The sequence below is a fragment of the Haliotis asinina genome, chromosome 16, assembly GCF_037392515.1.
Source record: "Haliotis asinina isolate JCU_RB_2024 chromosome 16, JCU_Hal_asi_v2, whole genome shotgun sequence".
In the NCBI taxonomy this organism is placed as follows: domain Eukaryota; kingdom Metazoa; phylum Mollusca; class Gastropoda; order Lepetellida; family Haliotidae; genus Haliotis; species Haliotis asinina.
This window is the reverse complement of record NC_090295.1, coordinates 33,886,770-33,909,330: the sequence shown is the minus strand read 5'-3', so window position 1 is coordinate 33,909,330 and position 22,561 is coordinate 33,886,770. Positions and strand designations below refer to the sequence as shown.

Genomic DNA, 22,561 nt, shown 5'->3' with positions numbered 1-22,561 from the left:
TGGTTCGAATCCTTGACCCGTCCGGGAAATAATAGGTTAGTTGGCTTCTTACTTTAGGCGTGATTACCCAGTTTGATTACATCAGCATGACAGTGGTACATTTAACACGCATGAGTATCATTTTCCCCATACCTCAAATGCATGTAATAAATTCGTTTTTTGATTGTGTTTTTGATTGAACAGAGCCAGAACGGGCATATTAAAAGTTACCGATGGCTCGACGACGAGCGATCTTGATGTGATATGAACATCTGAAATGATGCAGACTTTCATTTTCGTACAATACGTACAGGATGTTATTCCTGATGCCTGGTCGTGATATTGCTCAGACCAATATTGCCAATAGCGTACTGAAACCATTTCCAGTCTCCTGCTTAACGTTCGTCACTGGACCACTGTCAGGATGACACAAGGCTGTGTACAAGGTGTGTACAGTGTGTGAAGGCCATTATTTGGTGTCCCCAGTCGTGGTATTGCTCGAATATTTCTAAAAGCGGAGTAAAACTAAACTCACTCACTCATTCAGGCTGACACACCAAGATACACAACCACGTTCCACCTAGATACGACCTCCCGGTCGAGGGTTTCATGATCGGGTAGGCGCTACGTAGTGCAATTCGTGTGACCATGGACAACTAGGCCATCCAAACAGTTTCTATACCCACTTCGGAATGTAAACTTGACTGATTAATGTTTTCTTTTCTTTTCAGTAATCATATTGACAACACACCTGAGATAAAATTACAAACCCAATCACCATTCTAATCAGGAAGCTAATATTTGATATTTTTTGTTAATCACGTCAGAAAATGTTTTCTTACAAGCCTTTCATTAAGTGCACTTTATACTTCTGACAAATCTCTTTACCTTGAAGTATCAACAGCAAAGGAGAAACGTGAACTACAATCAGTTCCTGTGTCAGATCTCGCACGAGAGGTGAAACCAACTGTACTTAAACCATAAAATTCGCATATATTTAAAAACCTGCACCAGCTGGTTTGGGTCAGAAGCTAATATCTCAATCCCCAGAGGGACGCAAAATTTAAGAGTATTCTTTCTTTTGCCATTAATCATCTTATATTGGCTTGGCTGAAGCATATTCTATGATTAAAGATAAAGGCAATGCGTAAGACCCAACACTGAGGAAAAGAGGCATAGACTTTATAAGGTAGAGCGACGATGAGCTGGAAAAACATCCTGAAACCTTTAATCCCTTATTACATGGCGAGAGACGACCGCTATTCTACTCCACAAGTTGGTCCCCGAAGGCTTCTAAGCTTGTTCAGTTTAATATGGATCTTTGAAAATCTTCATGTCGCTTGAGAATACTGTTAGGGCATTCGCACTACTACTAACATGGTGCTTAGAGAGGAATAGCTTTGGAGAGAGTTGATAGCATTTCATAGAAATATTTGAAATTTAATTGCATTTACTGCGCTGTGGCCAAACATGCTTCGCTAAGTAATGGGGCAATTTAGCATAGGGACACATTCGTGGAATTCGCCTACAGTCAATGCCTTTACAAACGCTAGGCAGTATCAGACTTGATGTCTAAATGGTTTGCCTTTTGAAGATGCTGCCCGGTGATATGAACTGATTTAATACGTGAATTAAACTACACTTCAATGGTAAAGCTCTTAATCCAATATCCTTGAGTGAATACATGCTTGGACATTAGACACATCAAAACAGCCAATACGTCGGTGGTAGTGCATCATTGCAATCCCCAACTGACTCTTTTCACTTCCAATTTGTCCAAAAGTTGAAGTGATGAAGTTGTCACTTTTCATCAGTATGAGTTGCCATGCAGTTGTAAATGGTCTGACTCATGCTCGAATGAACGTGGAATGTGATCATGCAGTAGTCTATCAGCATCTTGTAGTTGCTCCACAAGGATTCACAGAATTGGTCCTAAATTGATGAATGGCAAAATAATCGGGTGGTTAGGCTAGGTGGCATGGTTGACAGTGTGGCATTGTGTCCCGACAATGTGGGTCGTTGCTTATAATGTGAGCAGCTCAACTGTCTGGTCCTGACTCAATTATGACTCAGTCCGTATACATCAGTTCAATCAGTGGCGAACGTGGCGCTCAACAACAACCACAAACGCATATACAGCAATAGTTGGTACGTGATCAACAAGGGGCACTCGTGGTCTAGCAGTGTGAGGAATGCTTCTTTATACTTAAGTTATATATCTGTGGACACACCAGACATGGGCTTCATGTGAATGTAAGGATGCGGTTCAGTGGGTAGCCGTGTGATTATGAAAACGTTCGCTCGTCAAGCAGAAGGCCAGGGTTCGATTCTCTGTGAAGCCAGTTTCTGTTGCCCCCCTCCCGATGTGACATTGCTGGAATATCACTCGTTGTCCAACTGTGGGAGAGGGCATCTTTATCTTTAACTTACATATCTGCTGAGACACCACACACGGGCTTTACCTCAGTTCGTATAACTCATAAGGTGTAAGTCAGTTCGTATGAGTCGTGTAAGTCCTTTGAAAGGATCCAGGAGAGCCTAATGATTACAGCGTTCGCTCGTCACGCCCAAGAACCGGTTTCAATTGACATTCAGTGGACAGTTCCTAATTGTATGTAGTTATATTACAAGTATAACAACCTATTTGGTTCGAAAAAGGTATTGACATTCAATGGGCAGTTCCTAATTATATGTAGTTATATTACAAGTATAACTAGCTATTTTTGTCGAAAAAGGTATTGACATCAATGGACAGTTCCTAATTATATGTAGTTATACCACAAGTATATCAAGCTATTTTTGTCGTGAACGGTATTGACATTGAATGGACAATTCCTGATCAGATTTAGTTATATTACAAGTAATACAACGTATTTTATTTTGTCGAAAACGGCATTGACAATCAATGGACAATTCCCAGTTATATGAAGCTATATTACAAGTGATACAAGGTATTTTTGTCGTGAACCGTATTGCCATTCAATGGACAATTCCCAGTTATATGAAGCTATATTACAAGTGATACAAGGTATTTTTGTCGTGAACCGTATTGCCATTCAGTGGACAATTCCTAGTTATATGTAGTTATGTAAACGGCCTGTAGAGGTAAACAATCCTCAGTACTTGCGATATACTCCGTCCAACTGTATATTGCACCATGTCATCATATCTGGTCTGGTCAAGACTCGATTATTTACAGACCGCGGCCATAAAGCTGGACTATTGTTCAGTACGGCGTAAAACTAAACTCACTCACTAAAATTGTACGTACGTTATCTTCGCGATGTGTATTCATTTCCCATGTATGAGCGAGTTCATATTCTATCTCGGGGTTCTCAGGAACAATCGATATGCAAACATGCTAGACGCAACATACAGGCGATCCGACCCATCGCAAGTAAACCTGTCGCTTCCGGCTGACAGACTGGTGTATCCTAGCCTGTTTACGCAAGCTGCGTAGCGTACACTTGGCGATTTAGTTACAGAGTACAGACTGAACATGTGTCAATGTTAAAGCCACAAATGTTAACAATTTACATAGTGAGCGAATGACAGAGTTTTAAACCGTTTCTAGCAATAATCCATCAATATCACGACGGGGACATCAAAAAGGGGCTTCACACACTGTACCATGTGGAGAATCGAACCAAGATCTTCTGCGTGGCATGCGAACGCATTAACCACTACGCTACCTCATCCCCCATAACATCACAATGAAGTGTCTTATAACATCAAACTGATCATACGAGTCGAGCATGTTTAAAATGCCAAGGCTCCAGTGTCTATATATTATCTTTTATTAGTGGGGATGAGTGGGCGGTACATTTGTTCAAACGTTTAGTCGTTACGACTCCCCGTGTTCGATTCCTTGCGTGGGTACAACTCATGGCTTTATTCTGGCTTAAAGTCCCGTGAGATTGCTAGATATTGATAAAATGGGCGTACACTTAGACTCACTCACAACCCCGTTAATTCAGTAAAGTAACAATGGCTTAACAGACGGTTTTTTCCAATCCATAACCCCAACACAAGTAACTTGGCAGCCAGAAAATGCTGACTTGGCAGAATCATGTTTCAATAGCTATCAGTACCTTCCTGTGCTCACTCCTAAGTGTTTGAGATGTCTGAGACATGCTTCATGGGGTTTACCTCCGGCTTGAAGCTGCCACACCGTCATCTGACCAGGACGCTGTAAAATCAGCCTTTAAGCGTTCGCTATATGCCGGCTAACACGTCTAGACATTATCTGCACTTTATCTGATGCAGTGGGCGACGAGAGACGCATGTCCATCTATGTTGTACAAACGCTCATCGAGCGTATTCTTCTGGTATCCCTTTGATACTTACGATCATCCATCTATGCTGGCAATGCAGTCTCATAAACATACATCGGTACCTCCAATGATGTATTCATGTTTTGAGTGACATCAGCCATTTAAGACTTTACCATTCTTCTTATACACACTGACCCTGATCGCATGCAATCACTTAAGTGCTAAGCGGAATAAATATTGGGTTTTAGAAGTGTTGAAGATTCTCTGATATCGTTACAAGCTATTCAGTGTGTTCGTTGTATGCATCTAAATGGCAATGTCTGTGTGGGACCAGGCTACAATGTCTCTTAACATGTGAGAATTATTGACACACCACAAACATGCAATCGTTCAAACACTTGTCGTACCTATGAATGAGTGGGTATCGTTTTACACCGATTGTAGCAATATTCCACAGCCGGGGACACCAGAAATGGGGTCTACACATTGCTCCCCTGTGGGAAGCGAACCCAGACCTTCACCCTGACGAGCGAGCACTTTAACAAATCGACTACCTCACTGTCCCCATACACGTGAGTGTTGTTATTTTGAAGCTATTGTATGTTGTCTTAAGACCTGGGGGAACCCTGAACTCTAGTGACGTGATGTGGCATAGAGCGGCATAGAGCGGCATAGAGCGGCATAGAGCGGCATAGAGTAGTAAAAGTAGTTCCAAATATTGGTTTCCTTGTCTCCATGCAATTTTGAAGCCGTAGTCTCACAGGACTAGCAATATGACACATAAACCAGTACACACATACAAGCACAAACACAAACGCACACACGCACATTGCTAATGTGCAATAATGATGTTCGAACATCCTCGATATCTCCAGGGTATACGTTCCGATTAATCTCCACTATACCCTGGATGCATCTACGACTAAGCCCGATAAATTTATTACCTCCCTTGGCTGGCTTTTCATCCAATCAAATGTATACGCTGGGAAGTTGAACGAACCAATCACAATTCACTTTCGCTTTTTAAATTATCTAACCGATAAAAACTGGCAACACAAATCATGCAGATGTTCTCTGAAAGAGGCAGAAGGAGTTCTTGCATGTGTAGTTTTTTCTTAAATGTTCGGACCTATCAATGTGTCTGTGTGATTTACCCCAAGTCTGAGTCGCACTGCGAACAAGCCTTCGCAGCTGCGACCGCTGCCGTTCGTAACGGCGGTTTAGCGGATTGACTACTGTGAGAATGCGAAGCCAGTACAAAAAATAATAAAATGATGCATCCAGGGTATAGTGGAGACTTATCGGAACGTGTACCCTGGAGATATCGAGGATGATGTTCGACATGCATGTGCCAAATTATAATGAGCGAGATTAGTTGTACGCCGCACTCAGCAGTATTCCAGCTATATGGCGGCCGTCGGTATATAATCGAGTTTGGACTAGGCAATCCAGTGACCAACAGCATGAGCATCGATCTTCGAAACTGAGAACTGATGACGTGTCGACCAAGTCAACGGGACCTGACCACCTGATACCGTTAGTCGCCTCTTACAACAAGCATAGTCGCCTTTTGTGGCAAGCACAGGTTGCTGAAGGCCTATTCTACCCCGGGACCTTCATGGGTTAATTATAATGACAGCCGCGATGCTAAGAGAGTCTTCTACGGATGTGATGTCGTGCGTGCCCAAAAGGTCGAGTCAGTTACTATACCAATAAAACTAAGCCACATGCCGCTGCAAGGAAGTTTAAGAGGACGTATTTCAAAGAAAACTTTTTAACACTCTTCTGAAAATTAGCACTTTTCTTATGACACGTTTTCCATCACTACAAGGGAACAAATGAAAGTCTTGGAGTATGTGAATCCATACAAGCGCGTCCGTTTACAACTCAGTTTGAAAAGTATGCAACTGACATATCAATAATTCATTTTATCGTTATCCCACCTAGAACTACGCTAGTTAAGTACAGAAGGGTGATCGCACTGCATTAGTTCAATTATAGCAAAAAAAACCCCAGATATGTACGCTTATGAATAAAGGATGAATTTGCCTAGTTGATTTCTGGTTCCCACAAATACTGTAGCAGTATTACAAGAATTCACTAACATAATAATTTTCAGACTTTCTCATAAACTGGGGGAGAGACAATAAATGAACTCTTTAAAGTACAAATATATATTCCCTTATCTTTTACAATAATTTTCGGCAAGCTCTGTTTGTGACAAGCTGATAATATTTGAAATATATAGATGCTGAGTTACTTGCGTCTTACACAATTCTGCACACAATATGAGGAGCATCGACTATGTCATCTTTGTACGCTGTTTACCCACATCACAGGTGAATACATAAAGCTAATGTGATGGGTCTGTTTTATAGGAAAGGCTTGAGGAGTTCATCTGACACGGAAGTGAAATGATCCCTGAGACTACTTTGCGTGAATACCAAAACTCTACCTAGATGGACAACAAGTAACGCACATGGCGCGCATGCCAGCACATCCTGTAGATGTGCACTCATTGTATTGTAGCCAAGAATCCTTGGAGATCTTGAGTATCCCATTCATGTGGTAAGAGGTGGTTAGCGGGTGGTCAGACTCACTGACTTTGACATATCATCGTATCTAATTTGCGTAGATCGATGTTAATGCTGTTAATCACTGGACTATCTGGTCCAGACTCGATTATTTACGGACAGCCACCACATAGCTGGAATATTGCTTAATGCGGTGTAAGACTCTTTTTCTCTGGAACCACACCTACAATTGATTGGTTGGTAAGAAGAATGTGAGAGTACGTTGGTCGATAATCACAATCGTTTTGGTCTGGCTGCAATCATGTCATGCTTCTTTGGACACTTGACGTACGGTCTAAGTGTCATTTTATCACGTGGAGTATAACGAATATAACATTAATATCCAGTAGCACCATCGACCCAAAGCAAAGAAGACCGTAGAGTACAGATGCATGTCATGCATGTACCATGCAAAGCATTAGATATACAGAATGGGCGCTGTAAACACATTTCATGTATTAAATTATTTTGACATATGCCACGTTAGATCTTGAAAGCTTTGGTCATCGATGCATAACCATCGTTTGACCCTGTAAAACACACTCAGACACGGCCTCATTGACCATGTCGTCATGCAGCTGTGGCGCCCTTACTAGCACCTACGCCAAAAAACGGACACTGCTGTCTCTTCCTGTTAACGACCCCCAGTAACATCGTGTGCTGCAGCTATTGCGAACTTGCCATCAAAACCCATAAGGAAACCACTTTGCCTGTTTCGCCATACAGCTATGTTATCTTTTACAGCACGGCAGATTACAGACATTGCTGTCTCTTTCTACGTTGGTACCGTTAACGCTGCCTAATTACATGGTGAGTTGACAACAAATGCGAGTAATTGCGCCCTGTCGGCAATGCATATATACATATTACTGGAAGCATAGACCATTGACATGAGTTCATCACAATTACCTCCAGACCGATGATATAATTACTGAAGGTAGTGGCTATTTGTACCCCGAAGGATGATTAAAATTAGTTTCAAGCGAGAATGGATTCAGATTCCAAAGAAGCGACGAAATGGACATTGAAAACCCCCAGCCCTTTTTTCCTTCACACACCACTAGAGCAATTTGCACAATATGATTGCTTATAATTCGTGCCTTTGGGGGTATACATCGAGGTAACCTTTCTTAACATTCATATCCATTATAAGCCTGCCCTTTGGGAAGGAACGACTAAGGTCTATGCTACAGCCTAGAGGAAAGTGTGGCAAAATTGAATAGTATTCTTGTGAATCGTCATGTACTAAAACGTTATATTGGGCATTCCATCTTTTGCTGTGCAACCACATAAATTGGACAGGGGGAGTTAACGCAGCATCGTCATCAGTCAGGACCATTTCAAGATTCATAGACAACTAGTAGCTTAGATGTTGTCCCTAAAATACCCATCTCCACTGAAACATGCGTAACTTTGGGGTTTTTTTTTTGTTAAATTGATTGTTTAGATCTGGCATTGTTGTATTAGCATTCCACGAAAAAGATATCCAAGAGCTACGAAATTATATACAGGACATGCAACGCCAGATAATGACCCTTTAAATTTTATCGATGACGCACAATCCCTGAGTTTTTAAGTGTGCACTGAAGAAACACTAACATACGGTTTACATCATTTTCGATGTTATTTGATGTAAACGTTAAAAAAGTCATAAAACGTATTTCGCGTAACGCAAAACTTCTGCGTGGTGCCCTAGTAATTGTATCTCTGAAAATCAATGACTTTGCGATTTCGCAATACAAATTGATATTTAGCGAATTTTACACAAAATCTCAGGCACATACTGTATTTTACAAACTGTTGAAGGAATGAGTAATGATTCAGTAGACATAATCCAATTTAAAACAGTTCTTTCAATCTGTAATTACATGCGCAACACATTATTTTGCAATTCTACATAATACTGCAAATAATGTGTAACCTTATGAGTTCGCGAAAAGTTGGTGCCTGTATCCTTGTGATCACAAACCCAAAATTGTTCCACAATGATTTAAAGCCAATACAGCCAACATATTGGACCAAGTGAGATGACAAGTCTTTATGGATAACCAGCCTTTTTATTTGGGCAGCAAATATAATAGAAACTGGTCATCTACAAAAGTTTGTCGTCTCTGTACCACTAACTTGGAGAATGTCATTCAAACAAATAGACTAAGTGACTTGACTTTGCTAAACCTCTGAGAACAAGCGCCTTAAGAAATGGACTAATTCTGAGAGTTATTAAGAACTCAAACAAACACTGAACACTTCGTCCTTATTGAACATCCGTGTATCTGACCGATGGTTCAATAGGGTACAATAACAAGTATTCCCACTCCTAACGGTCATGTTGTATGCCTACCATGGTCGTTTATCATGTTAAGACTAAAATGAACTGTCAGTACCATGTTAGCGTTATGGTTGGTTAATATTAGCATATTCTAACATGACCATTATTTACATACTGACCATGTCTGGCAATATTTGCTCACGCGTCCTGCCACTTCAGCACATTGTAAGCATCTGGTAATAGAATATTGGACTACATGATAACAATACGAAATTTCGGGCACCGCGTGCAGTGTTTGTAAGGCGCCTTGTGTAAATGCCCTTGTTTTTGTACAAGCCATCGCTATTTACTTAACTCGAGGGATGTCTGAATATGTCGTCCGTCAAGAAGAATCTACTGGGAACACTAAGTGCGAGCTTACCATTCGCCGTCCCATCTCATCACCAGCCTGAACAATGGCACAGAAGACGACGCTCGGATCCAACATTAAAGAACGTTAAATGTCAGTAGAAGCAGAATGCTGCAAGACTTTGTTTCTTTGTAGTACGCCTTGGGCTAAAAGCGGTACAATAGTCACGAAGACATACAAGTTATATGATAATGGGTAATGTCTGCTTTAAGTAACTCGTATTATCAGCGTCAGAGTACCAAGATAGTACATAGTACATAGTTCAATGGTTAACACGGCAAATAAATCCGGGTCGATCTGAGAGCCTGGTTTATGTAGTTTCCAGCGATTTTGGGCGTCTTATTAGGAATCGGTTCCAATGGATAATACGTACTAGCTTTAGCACTTAATTTGAAAGATGACTAATGCTATCTAACGAGGAACAAGGATGTAGTTTACTTAACAAATTGAATAGTTTACTTGACAAATATTTCTCTGGCGTTCTTATAAACGTGATTGTTGGTCTTTAGTTCGGTTCTTATAAACGCGATTGCGTCTAATGTGAGTAACATCTTCAAACGTTCTAGTTTGCAGTGGTTTTGTGACTGTTTCGGCAAAGTAAAATTTGTGTAACGTTATATTGAATTTTCAAAGCGACAGTTTCATCTTCTCGACTATTTTGTGGGCAGGTTCTTTTATGTCATCACTGGAAGCATATGTTTTGGTTCGATGTAAAACTGTTTACACAAATAAAGAGGTATTGTTTACTGAGTATACATTAAAGTACAAATAAACAACAAACTTATTTTAAAATGGAATATGATTTTAGTTTCATTTTAGCAATAGCCCATGCACATTGAGCACAAAGGCCGTGGGGCTTAGTGGGTTTGTGTGCTTGCACTTGCTTCATACATTGTGTACCAACATTGAGATTGGGACTCAGGTGTGCGACGTAATAATGTTTTACCTACCTCTCTTAGAGCATCTGCCTGGGCGTGGTTGAAAGAGTAATAATGGCTTAATACCAACTGGAACAGTAACTACTAAGTATCAAAGAGTCTCCGTAAGTCTTAGCCGTTAACCATTTTGATGTAACCCACGATAAAGGGAAAAACTTGTGCAATAATTACAGTATTCTCCAAAGACAATGACCTATATCGGCAGCCCAAACAACGATTATCGATTTGTGATGTTCCAAAGAGATGTACACAGAAAATTGATAACTGGGCCATCTTCATCCAAATACTAGGAGGTAGATCTGACTATGGACCAGAATGGGCCAATCTCGCAATGATCTGATATCCACTTCAATCACCGAGACGGTTCTGAATTTCCAGGTGGGCATCTGTTTGTCTTATATTTACTTGAAAACTTGTGGCCCTTGGTGTTTTGCAATATCATCAACCAACAACGTGATGAAAGGCAAAGACAGGCCTGGTTTCAAGGAAGTCAGGAAGCTACACCCAAAGGATAGAAGACCTGAAATAACACGTGACCGAAGACTGTGTAAATAGAATTCCCTATTTGCACTGTGTGAGTATTTTTTTAAACTTTCAGGTAGCTTCTATCATTAATTATAGTATCTTTTCGAGAAAAAAGAACTGCAGTGTAGGTCTTTTGGGGATTAAACAACACCTTAGATGAACGTTTCAAGATTATATTTATTTTTTCGAAAATACTAATGAAAGAAGCTTTGATGCCAAATCAGTCTTCATTGCAAGAGTACCCCTTGTTCTCTCATAGTATATGAGCAACAATACAATCTAGGTTAACGGGAGGTCTAGGATAAATTGAATTGGGATCATGTCCTCTGGATAACATCAGACCTCTCAGAGAAATCCCCCTCTCGTTCTCAACCCCTCTCATCCATACTGTCATGATTGATTAGTGATGGGATAAAGGTCATAATATTGCAATCTCATTTCGCTCTTAAACGACTTCGGGCATCAATACCAATTCGGAGCTATCGTTTTCTCTTCAGCTCTCTTTCATTGAGAAACTCGGCGTCTCTACAGGGGAGATGTCCCCATTTTTACAGCTCATTAAGAATGAAAGTAATATATTTTGGCAAGTTTAAAACGAATGAGTATAAAACGGTTTTAAGTGACAAGTGTGAATATTGGATAAGAGACTGAATTACACTTAAATGAGAAATCTGAAACCCGGTATCAAAACGTTAACCTTCATATTGGAGTGAAAATCTAATTGTATCGTAGTTCGTTGTTTTCTCCTCACAAAAAATAGTTTTAAAATGTGAATTGGTTCATCTGACATTACCGTTACGTATCATAGAAATTGCCTGCAAAATAAGTTTAAAGAACGTCACGTCTTTACAGCATATTCATCACTATGTTCTTCCTGAGATAGAGTATCTTCTTACGACATGTTTAAAAAAACTGAATCCGGCATACTGTTTAACAGTACCCTTGCCATATTTATTATTGCTTATGACTGGTTTGTTGTTTAACACACTCAGCAATGTTCCAGCTATATGGTCAACAGATAATCGAGTCTGGACCAGACAATGCAGTGCAGCATGAGCATCGACCTATGCAACTGGGATACGATCATGTGTGCCAACCAAGCCAGCTGGCGTGTCCAACCGATCCCGTTTGTCGCCTCTTACGACAAGGATTGGTTACTGAGGGCCATTTCCAGAACGGATCTTCAGGGGTATATTATGTAAGCATGTCTGTATACATCTGACTTGAAATAAATAACACTATGACCGTTGTTAAAAGTACCTACTTCAACATAGGAGGCTACCGCTCCGGGATTCTTCCACTATCTTTGTTCTTTAAAACTGTTTAAAAAGCAAAGATCAAACTTCAGATTGGTTATCGTATTATTTATTAAAATGCATATGGTAAGGTGTTTTTTGTTTCGATTAAACTGTCAGTTTTATTTAAAGTTAAGTTGGAAAAAAGGTTTATCTGGATGACAAGACGTGTGGAATCTTAGCGTCTTGGTACATGTGCACTGAACTGCGGGAATAAAGTGAGTGAGTGAGTTTAGTTTTATGACGTTTGGAGAATCGAACCCGGGTCTAACGAACGGACGCTTTAACGCCTAGAGTATGCCTTTAACATTAAAGAAGTTATCAAACCAGTCGCCCAGACACTGTAGTCAAAACAGTGCAAGTTAACTTTTAAAAGCGCACCTATTATACAAGTATCGTATTACGCTCTAATAGTGATATCCTTTTTGTTTCATTTTTGCAATCATCCAACATGATCAAATATTTTCTATCGCCCGTCACTTAAATTGAACATTAGCTGTACTAATCAGTCAAATACTTTTGAGACAACCCCTGTTTAATTTCCTCGGAATGTAAGATATCATGATCAATTTTGAAATGATAAAAATATCTGAATCTCTTTGAACCGTCTGTCATATCCTCGAACGGTGTGAAGAAATCTGTGCCAAAGGTTTCAACACGTTTCCCAATAAAATACAACGGAATACAAAACAAAAGCCTGATATCGATTTTAAGGAATATTATACCGCCCTGGTGTTAAACTGCCTTCAAAGCAGGCCATCAAACAGGAGAAAAACCAGCCTGCTCTCTCCATGAGTGAATTGAAAGATCAGTGGCGATTATCGTCAATCTTAAACTGGTTCTCCATTTAACACAGTCCTCAATACGAAACATTAAACCATAAAAGCTATACACAATATTCTGGGTACAGCACTTTCCTATGCGAAAACGATGGATTTAGCTTCTAGATTTAGAGTTGAGACAAAACAATGCATTTAAAGGGAATCAATTTGCAGCAGGAGTGCGTTTCATCTGAAGGAGATCTATCTTCAGGTTCACAGTTGGTTTCACGTACGCGAACGTTTGATGTGGCAGCAGTATCTATTACAAAGAACTTTTACCAAGTCCTTTCTATAACTATAAGAAATGTTTACTGAAAACGGTACCAGTGGGCGATTTGGACTACATCACTTGTTTATTATTCACATTCATAGTATTGATTACATTTGAACACAGCATTCATGTAGACAGTACGGGTCCATATTCAGTAACAGCTTTGTATGATCATGGAATAATTGTTGAGTACGAATGCCCTTTAAGTATATCAAAATTGATGTAATGCTATAGATTAAATGCTTCTTCTTTTCTGTGATCTGTGTCATCGGGAATCAACGAATCACGCATTATGAATGAGTGAGTGAGAGAGCGAACGGGCGAACGAGTTTAATTTTATGCCGCTTTTAGAAATAATCCAGCAATATCTGGGACACCAGAAATGGGCTCCACATGTTGTACCAATGTGGGGAATCGAACCCGGGTCTTTGGCGTGACGAGAGAACGCTTTATTCACTTAGTCAGAGATGGATATGATCAGTCTGCGACGTAGATTCGCACTCTATAGGGAATCCGTATCAACCTCATCTGTTATTGACATTCTTTATATTATAATGGTTGTTACAGCTTTTGACTGTACTATTCGAAACGGCCTCAGAAAGCGTATACTACATGTGTGCATATGAGGGAGCCCATTGAGGAGCTTTATATACTTCTGTTTGTGTTTGTTTTCTGACGTCTGTCTGCCAGGAGGCTCCGAGAATCTGGAGGATTGTCGTTCATTCATCACGGCTAAGATAAGGATGGGATATTCAGCGTGGGGATTGATGCAATGTGTAAAGTCAGTAGCAGTGTCCCCCGTTGTGATATTAATGGGTTCTCGCCCAGATCGGTCCGCTGACGGCGACCCTGGTCAGATACAAATGACCACGGTATATTCGTGAATGACAAGGACTAATTGGATTGTCTTGGTAGTGTTTTCAGCCAACAAATAACCGACGCACTGTAATACAGGGCGGTTGGGCACCCTTCTAGCTTTCACGACAAAAAAGTCTAACATTTTGATACAAATTCACTTTAAGATTTTGGAGGGTTCAGAAATTTATCTTTATTCTATACTGGATCGTGAATATTTATTGTTCATTGTTTATTTCCAAAGGGTACTTGTAGGTCATCGGACCATGTTACCATTGGTCCACACATATTTGCTCTCATACAATACAAACATTGCAACATGTTTCATTATTTCGACATACGTATTGGACAGTAAGTGATGAACTGTAAGGTTTACAAAATAAACTGGTTTCTAAGAATACTGTAGCGTTGCGTACAAGTAGAAAGTGATATCCAGTTTCGACATCACAGCTGTTACAAAGTTTACAAACCATTTGGTGTCTATGAACATAATGATGCCTTTCCGTCTCGATGCTTAAAGAATGAGAATTACGAAAACAAGCCCAAAACCGTTCTAAGAAAAGTAAAAATTTATGATAAGTGTGAAAGAACGACGTTGCACATAATTTCATAAATATGTTCCACAATATATTTCGTTCAGAAACTTTCTGTCTAGAGTCATGAGTTACACGTATCGTTGGCCAGTGAGGGTATTTATGCGCTTGTACACCATTAGACCAAAGTTCAGGGTCGAGCACGTACGTTCAGCTCGTAAAATCTCGCAGTGGTAACTCCTAATGCGGACAGGGTCAACAGTAACTCCAAACGGATAGCCAGATGTTATTATTGGTGATGATAAATAGTTTTCTTCTGGACATGAGTAGCCCGAGGAGATATCGTTGTGAGATTAATCGCCATAACAACCGGAAAACAAAATACCGTAGTATTCTGATATTTTGTTTCTATAATGTCGGTTTTAGTGATTTTCAGCGTGCTTGGGCTTTATTTTCCTGAAGACATGATGTCAAGTTTAGTTTAAACATATTTTATTCACTGTGTGAAAATGAGTGGGGGCAAGTTCTTTCAACTTATAAAACCCCAACCAAAGATATTTAAAATCACTTATTATATCACACTAAATTCTTAGAAACAGAGAAAGATTAAAGAATAACAGAAGGAAATGTTATAATACAAACGGTGTATAGAGAGATGACTACTGATGTTAAATATTGATTGAAATTTAGCATGGTTATCATTCCGTATCCAAAGTCTTTCCGAACATTCATAGGTATGAGGCCAGTATGATGCCAACAGGGAATAACACAACGCCACGTGAGAAAAATATGATGGCGCCTGGGAATAACATGACACAACTCGGGAATAACATAACGCCAATCACGAATAACAAGATACTGCTTGGGAATAACATTACTCAACTTGGGAATAGCATAACACCACTCAGGAATAACATAACACCACTCAGAAATAACATGACAGCATTCGGGAATAATATGACACCACCCAGGAATAACACAACGCAACATAGGAATGATATGGCGTCTCTCGGGAATAACATAACGCCACTCAGGAATAATATGCAGCTTCGGGCCTATGATGATCCGTTATATATATATTCTCGTGATCTGTGATCTCGACTGAAATCAGATGCTGATCAGATTGTGCGCGTTGAGCAGAATATCTAGCATGGAAAGGCGTGTTATAAATATTCTAATTATTATCAATAAATCCGAGTCTTCCTATTCCTGAGATCATGGTTCAGAATGAGAGCACCAACTTCTGCTTAGTAAAGTACAGTACATATTCTATCAGTCTCATCCGACAATAACTAAAGGATGTCCCTTTTCCTGTTTCATATTGCAGTATAAAACAGTACGTTTCGTGAACCCTTATTCTACTCTTCTTATCCTAATTGCGTTTATTTTGTCAACAGATCCAATCTTCATATTGAAGTTCTACTGCAACACGTCCGAAGTTCTACTAAAATAGCCTCAATACATTACATCTAATAAGAGTTTTGCTACTTTTAACCTGTTTAGTTTCATGTGTCAACAGAACTTTAATATTTCTTTTATCATCCATCAATATCATACTTTAAGATTCTGAACAATTTTTTAGATGGCCTACTTTTCGCTTACAAGAAACTTTGAAAGAAACGTTTTATCTCGAACTGTTTGCAATTCCTGGCCAGGCCAATATAAACCAAAGCACTCCTTATTTTAGAATCAATGGTTTGAGTGACAGCCCTGTCAATAAATGTTTGGTCTTCATGCTGCTCTCACGGTCCTCTCAATTGCAATGTAAATGCCATGTTCAATTTCAATGGATTTCCTTTTGCATCAACAATATTGGATTTACATTACTTCACCATACTCCAGCAGAAACCGACACGACCTGTCACAATTTAAGATGATATAAAGTAAGGTAAAATAAATGAGAATGACGGAAATAGGTGCACACAATATCCAACTATATGTCGACCACATACAAGTTAAATAAGGGATATACGTGCCACTTAATCAAACAGCACATTGAAACAACAACAACGGAAACATACCGAGATGTACGATCACATACGACACGAACACTGGTATTGCATATAAACAGACATCATCAGTCTTGCGATGATCCAAATGTCCAGTATTTAGGTGGTACACACATAAAATAGGACGGTGTGACTTCATACAGAAAGCAATGCTACGCCATCCTGCGTCCGGGTCTTCCTTTCGTTGCACTGCGCTGCCTGTCAAAGTGAATTCTTAGACGAGTATATCTTCTTTCCACACGATGGAGATTCCTTTTGATGATCATATGGTCAAAGGGTGAATAAGATCAAGGAATATAGGAGGGCTTTAGGAATAGCCGTAGCAGTTCTAAGATCTGATTCTATATATTGTCCGAATGGAGACGTCGATTATAGAATGTGATTGGTCTTTCTGAAGGGACGGTGGGGTAGTCTAGTAGTTCGATCGTCACGCCGAAGACCCCAGTTCGAATACATTGTGTGAAACCTATTTCTGGTGTCCCCCGCGTTGATATTGCTGGAACATTGTTAAAAGCGGCAGAAAGTCATTCTTACCCACTGGTCCGACGGAAATCAATGCGTCCTGTCTCTTGTCAAATCTCCAAACGGTATTATTCTCAAGGCATCTTTCTGTAGCTAGTATATAGACATTAAGATCCGCAATGTTGTTGCGTATGCAAACAAATGAATTTGCTGCGGTTTGCCAGCCACAGCCTTTGCTCCTACTCGGGCCGTTAGCGTAGCCGTGTCGTCAAAGTGTTTGCTTGTCACGCAACGACCCCAGTTCAATTCCCCACATGGGTAAATTATATTAATAAATAACGTAAATGCAAGACTATTAACTGGTCTTGAATAGCCAATGTCCAAACGTAAATCGCAAGGAAGCCGTGAAAAACTATCAACTGGACAACTGAAAATCAGCAACGTCAACAGATGTTCGGAAAAAGACTGTTCTGACCATTATCTAGGTTCCCTGCCACGATCTTGCGGGAATATTGCACAAGGCTTTATAAAAACATTAACAACACAGAAAGTCTTACGTCACACATATGTGCGCACTTGAAAACAATGACTGTATTTATTGTATTTAAGACAATGACTGCTGTGTTGTATTTAAGTTAAGATCAGATCAACAGTATCAGCGTGACATGGGAATGCAGACAGCCATTGAAGTATTGCTGACAAAGCGTTGGTAGTTGACCCCAAAAGACAGCCTATGCCGAACCAAGTTTACTGTTTCCTTTTACAATATATAAAGTCCCTTAAGTCTAAAAAGTGTTTGTAAAAACATATTTTAAATTCGAAATGAATTGGTCTTTTTCTTCCCCGGGGCATCTGTTTTCAAACGATTTCTTTTATTTTACTCGTTGATGCATTACTGAAACCAACCAGTCTGTTTGAAGTGTTGTGTATTTCCAAGCTCCCGTTTTACACGGTCTTTTTAACAAAAGCCTGTATCAATAAAACGAATTGGTTTCTTAGACCCAAGGGTATGTGAGTTCACAATTAACACGTGCACGATACGGGACTTGTGTCTTTTAATACTGCCATGTCGTTTAGTGCTACGACAAATTGGAGTATCCATTGTCTGGTATCTCATTCAGAAACTACCTACTATCTTGAAAAGGATTAACGTAATTTCGAGATGCCCTCTAATCCTCTATTCCAACTTTCCATCTATCAGCCAGAAAATTACAGACCGAGTTTCCACAGTCTTTTCCCACAAAACCTAATTAATGACACCACTGGTGTTTCAATTGGAATGTTGGAAGCGTATGAGAATTCATTCAAACACGAAAGCTGCAGGGTTAATCCTATTGTTCAGCTGCAAATCAAATGGGACTCAGGAGCACACTTTGGGAGCTCTATATCTACCTTTAATCACATGAAGCCAAGATCAATGTCCCCGCAAATCTTTCCAAGATACAAAAGATTGGTGGACGTCTGAAACTCCCACCTGATTACAGGTAGGCATGGGGCAATGAAATGTCCACGTAGAAGTGCTGATTAATCTAAAACTCCGTAGCCACTGATTAATCTGGAAAATCTGTTTTCTGAGGATTCTGTCCTAAAGGTCTGTTTGGTACTTACATGGGTTGGGAAACCTAAGCTTGATAGTTTACCAGGAAGCAACAAATGGCTAAAAACCCTGCCCTTTTTTGTGTTCATTTGTCGTGTTCACTAAATCACGGATATTTCAAGATATCTTAATTTGTTGAGAATATGATGAGGTAGTCGTATGAATCTTATCTTTTATATTGTATTCGGCACAAGAATCTGAGAAAATCGACGATCGATGATCAAATGTTGTCATGTACGTCATGCTGTTGCTGTTGATGATGTTGCAGGTGGTATTCTCAGTTAGGCAACCACAGGTCACTATGAGAGTTATGGTTAATATGCAAACTTATTGTATAGTTACATATGAACATATTTATAATTTTGAAGAACCCCACGAATAAGCTACACAGCAAGGATCGGTATATCCTTGTGATGCTTCATGACGTAATTCCGGCTTTCGCACTAACAGTCAAAGCTAAATATATCATTAACCTCGTGATAGGCCATCTTCTATAAGATACCTTGTATTCAGAAAAATGGCAAATTACCCTTTACTTGTAATGCAAGTCAGATAATGTCCCGTGGTGATCAACAGTGACGTTCACATATGCTTATTGCAAGATGCTGATGAAAGCCTTTGACTCTTCTGTATCAGGTGTGTCCATGACATATCTGTTCTCATTACTGTAACATGCACAGGTTATTTAACGAAACTGAAACTGTCTTAAAGATATGTCTGGAGAAGTATGATTTGCTGAACACACATCCACATTTCATGGTCTGGCAGTTGCGATACTCTTCTCTTCGGAAAAGAGAAACATGACACAATGGACGGTCGTATGACATGTACAAGCATCTATAATTATTTTCATTACAAGGACGGCTACACGTTACAAGATACCTTACGTCCCTTTAAATTCCTTTATGGAATCTGTAATCAAACGCCGTCCTCTCTAAGGGCATATCGTATCGCTATGATGCCTTGTCTGCGATCTTGCTACGGAATTGTATATTGGATGTAGGCAAGCTGTAATTGTTCTGTGCTGCAGACGAGAAGACAAGCCTCAATTATTGATGCCAGATCAGTCACGGATGTCATCCTTTGTTAGTTGTCCTCGGGGTATGTAAATCCTTGTTATGTCCTGAGACCATGAAGTGTTATCGTTAGTGCTGACATGGAAAGTTAGCATCGCATCACCCATGGTTAGTGCTGACTAGAAATTGAGGGGTTCAGGATCAAACGGACCTGCTGCTCTTTCAAGAATTCGGGCACCAAGCCCTTTTAATCCTAGACCCCTCAAATAGACACTGGCTTGGACGGAGTCCTGGTAGAGTTGTTGTTTAACATAATTTTACATTCATACACACATTGTACATCCATAGACATGACCATACTATACCAACACTTGCAAAACGTAACGGTAAACAGTTAGTCACGGCAATGTTTACGTCTACCAACAAAAGCCACTAAGAAATGAAAGAGGTATAACAGCAGGCATGCAAGCATGAAAAGAGAAATAACGTAAAAGCATGCTTGAGTTGGAAATAATACCGTCTTGAACTGACTGTATGCTAATACTGTTTATATGCAAGAATCCTGCTCAAAGCAACAGTCAGGCCTGAACAGAGAAAATTGCACTGACATAAGTTTGAATCCAACTTTGGAATTTTTGATTCGGGACGTTAACATACGCAAAAGACAATTCACGGAAGAATACTTCGTGTGGTTGATGTGGATGTTTCCCCCTGATAAGCAAGGATTCATTAAAATGATATGCTAGCTCTTTTGCAGTAATTATATCGTGTTCTTAACTACTTTTCGATGGAAAGGAACATCAGTGATTGGGTACCCGGTGAAATAGAATGATTATGTGAAAGTTATGCTAAAGTTTCATACACGTTCCTCACAAGACTTTCTAACTCTTGATGAAGTCCTTGATATTGAACTATATTGTCATGGCATGCCATTAATATGAAAGATAAATCATAGCAATATGTAAAGATCCGATGGTCTTGTACTCAAAACAGAACAATAAAAGCTAAACACCAGATTAGTAGGCAAGAACAGGCTGTTCTTTTACTTCAGAAGCAGTATAGTATTCCAGAAAAAAGACTTCTTACACCGGACCGTTGAACCTTTTCCTTACAAGAGTGAGCGAATGAGTTGTAACGTTACTTCCCATCGGCAATGTTCTTGTCATGTCGTGACAATCCTTATTAGAAGACGAAGAACATTGACTAAATAGCAATGGTTTCTGAACACATCAAGACGATGTACATAATACTCAAAATGGACCACAATTTCAGTGACATCAGTCTTTAAAGAACTGCTTAATGCTCATGATATACACACAAGGCATAGACATATGTAGCTCAAGGTTGCAGACTTACCAAAGCAAAATGAGCAGCTAAATGACCATGTCAGTTACTCCTTCAACGTTGAGATCAGTTCATGGACACACATATACAGCGCCTGAAGAAAAAGATTGAAAGGCACATCACATTCTATTACATCTCAAACAGAATTTAGGTTGGAGTATCTCGGTTTTATGTGTTTCTAACCACACATCAGAATGTGATCAATGTACCAGAGTGCCAAAGTTTGGATTACCGTCGCCTTAAATAATATTTCCGTTTCAGCACAGAATCTCCGCTGCTAAAGAAAGAAAATCAGAATCAAGAGATTACATATTGTGATTAACAACATTCAATGTTTCTAGTCTGAACGGTCGACAGATGATACACCGTCGCTTGAAACTGGAACAATCCAGTTGCTTTGGTAAATATGATATTACATGGTTTGGATCTTGGGATGTGGCCGGTTTCTGGTGAAAGAACATAACATTGGAACTTGTGAAATGATTATACACTGATACTTGCGAGCATGCACAAGGGACTGACAGTGCAATCCTTTAATCGAATAATCCAAAATGCGATCATCTTGTAAATGAAAACCTGGACATTTTTATGAATAACTTTTGTTGCAGTGATAGGATATGCACAAGGGGGCCATGCAGGTCACCCTTCCTCTTTGAAATGGTACCCAGAGATATTAAACGTTGTTATCTGGTTACCATAGTACCTGGGCACGAATGGTCGCATTTGATCATCTTGACTTTGGAACCTTACTACAACGATATGTCAAACTCCTGAGATACAAGAGTGAAAATGTGAAATTCAAGTGTGAAATCGCGACAGTAGGCAAATGAAGATGGGTTTCATTAATTGTACCCATGAGGGGAATCGAATCAAGGTCTGCGGCGTGACGAGCGAACGCTTTAACCACAAAACTACCCCACCGCCTTTCTGCTAAAGTGATAATCTGATCTCTTCAAAGCAATATCTCCTGGGGACACCAAGTGTAAGCGATAAACAATATCTATATACCTATCACAATTCCGGTATTTCAGTGTAGAATCCCTACTGCGGCTAAAAAAATACTCAGAAATACCAAACACAGACAACAGTGAAGCCATTCGAGTGTCCAATTGTATAACGTCTTGTCTTCAGAATGACCCTTCGACTGTTAGAAATTTTTGTTGGCGACAGGCATCCGTGTTCTTGTCGGACCAAGAGCGCAATGGCAGTAGGGTAGTATGCCCTTCTCGATCTCTGAGACTACTTCTAACAGGATAAGTAGAAATGTCAAGGAGATATCTTAGACCTAAAAGAGCCGACATCTCCTGGATAGTACAGGTAGCGACTGCAATCGATACAGAACCCATCCAGGCTCTATTAATAATGTCGTCCAGGCCCAGCCGCGCTCATCA

General features: G+C 39.8%; 1 protein-coding gene across 5 annotated transcripts in view; it reads right to left on the bottom strand.

Annotated features, from left to right (window-relative positions):
• The window catches only part of LOC137268196 (neuropeptide Y receptor type 5-like), a 128,273-nt gene that overhangs the window by 3,388 nt on the left and 102,324 nt on the right, over positions 1–22,561 (bottom strand). For all 5 annotated transcript variants that reach the window (XM_067802729.1, XM_067802730.1, XM_067802733.1 and 2 more), the window contains one exon: positions 21,183–21,264. The gene's annotated coding sequence lies outside the window, so the exon portion shown is untranslated. The remainder of the gene's footprint in view (positions 1–21,182; positions 21,265–22,561) is intronic.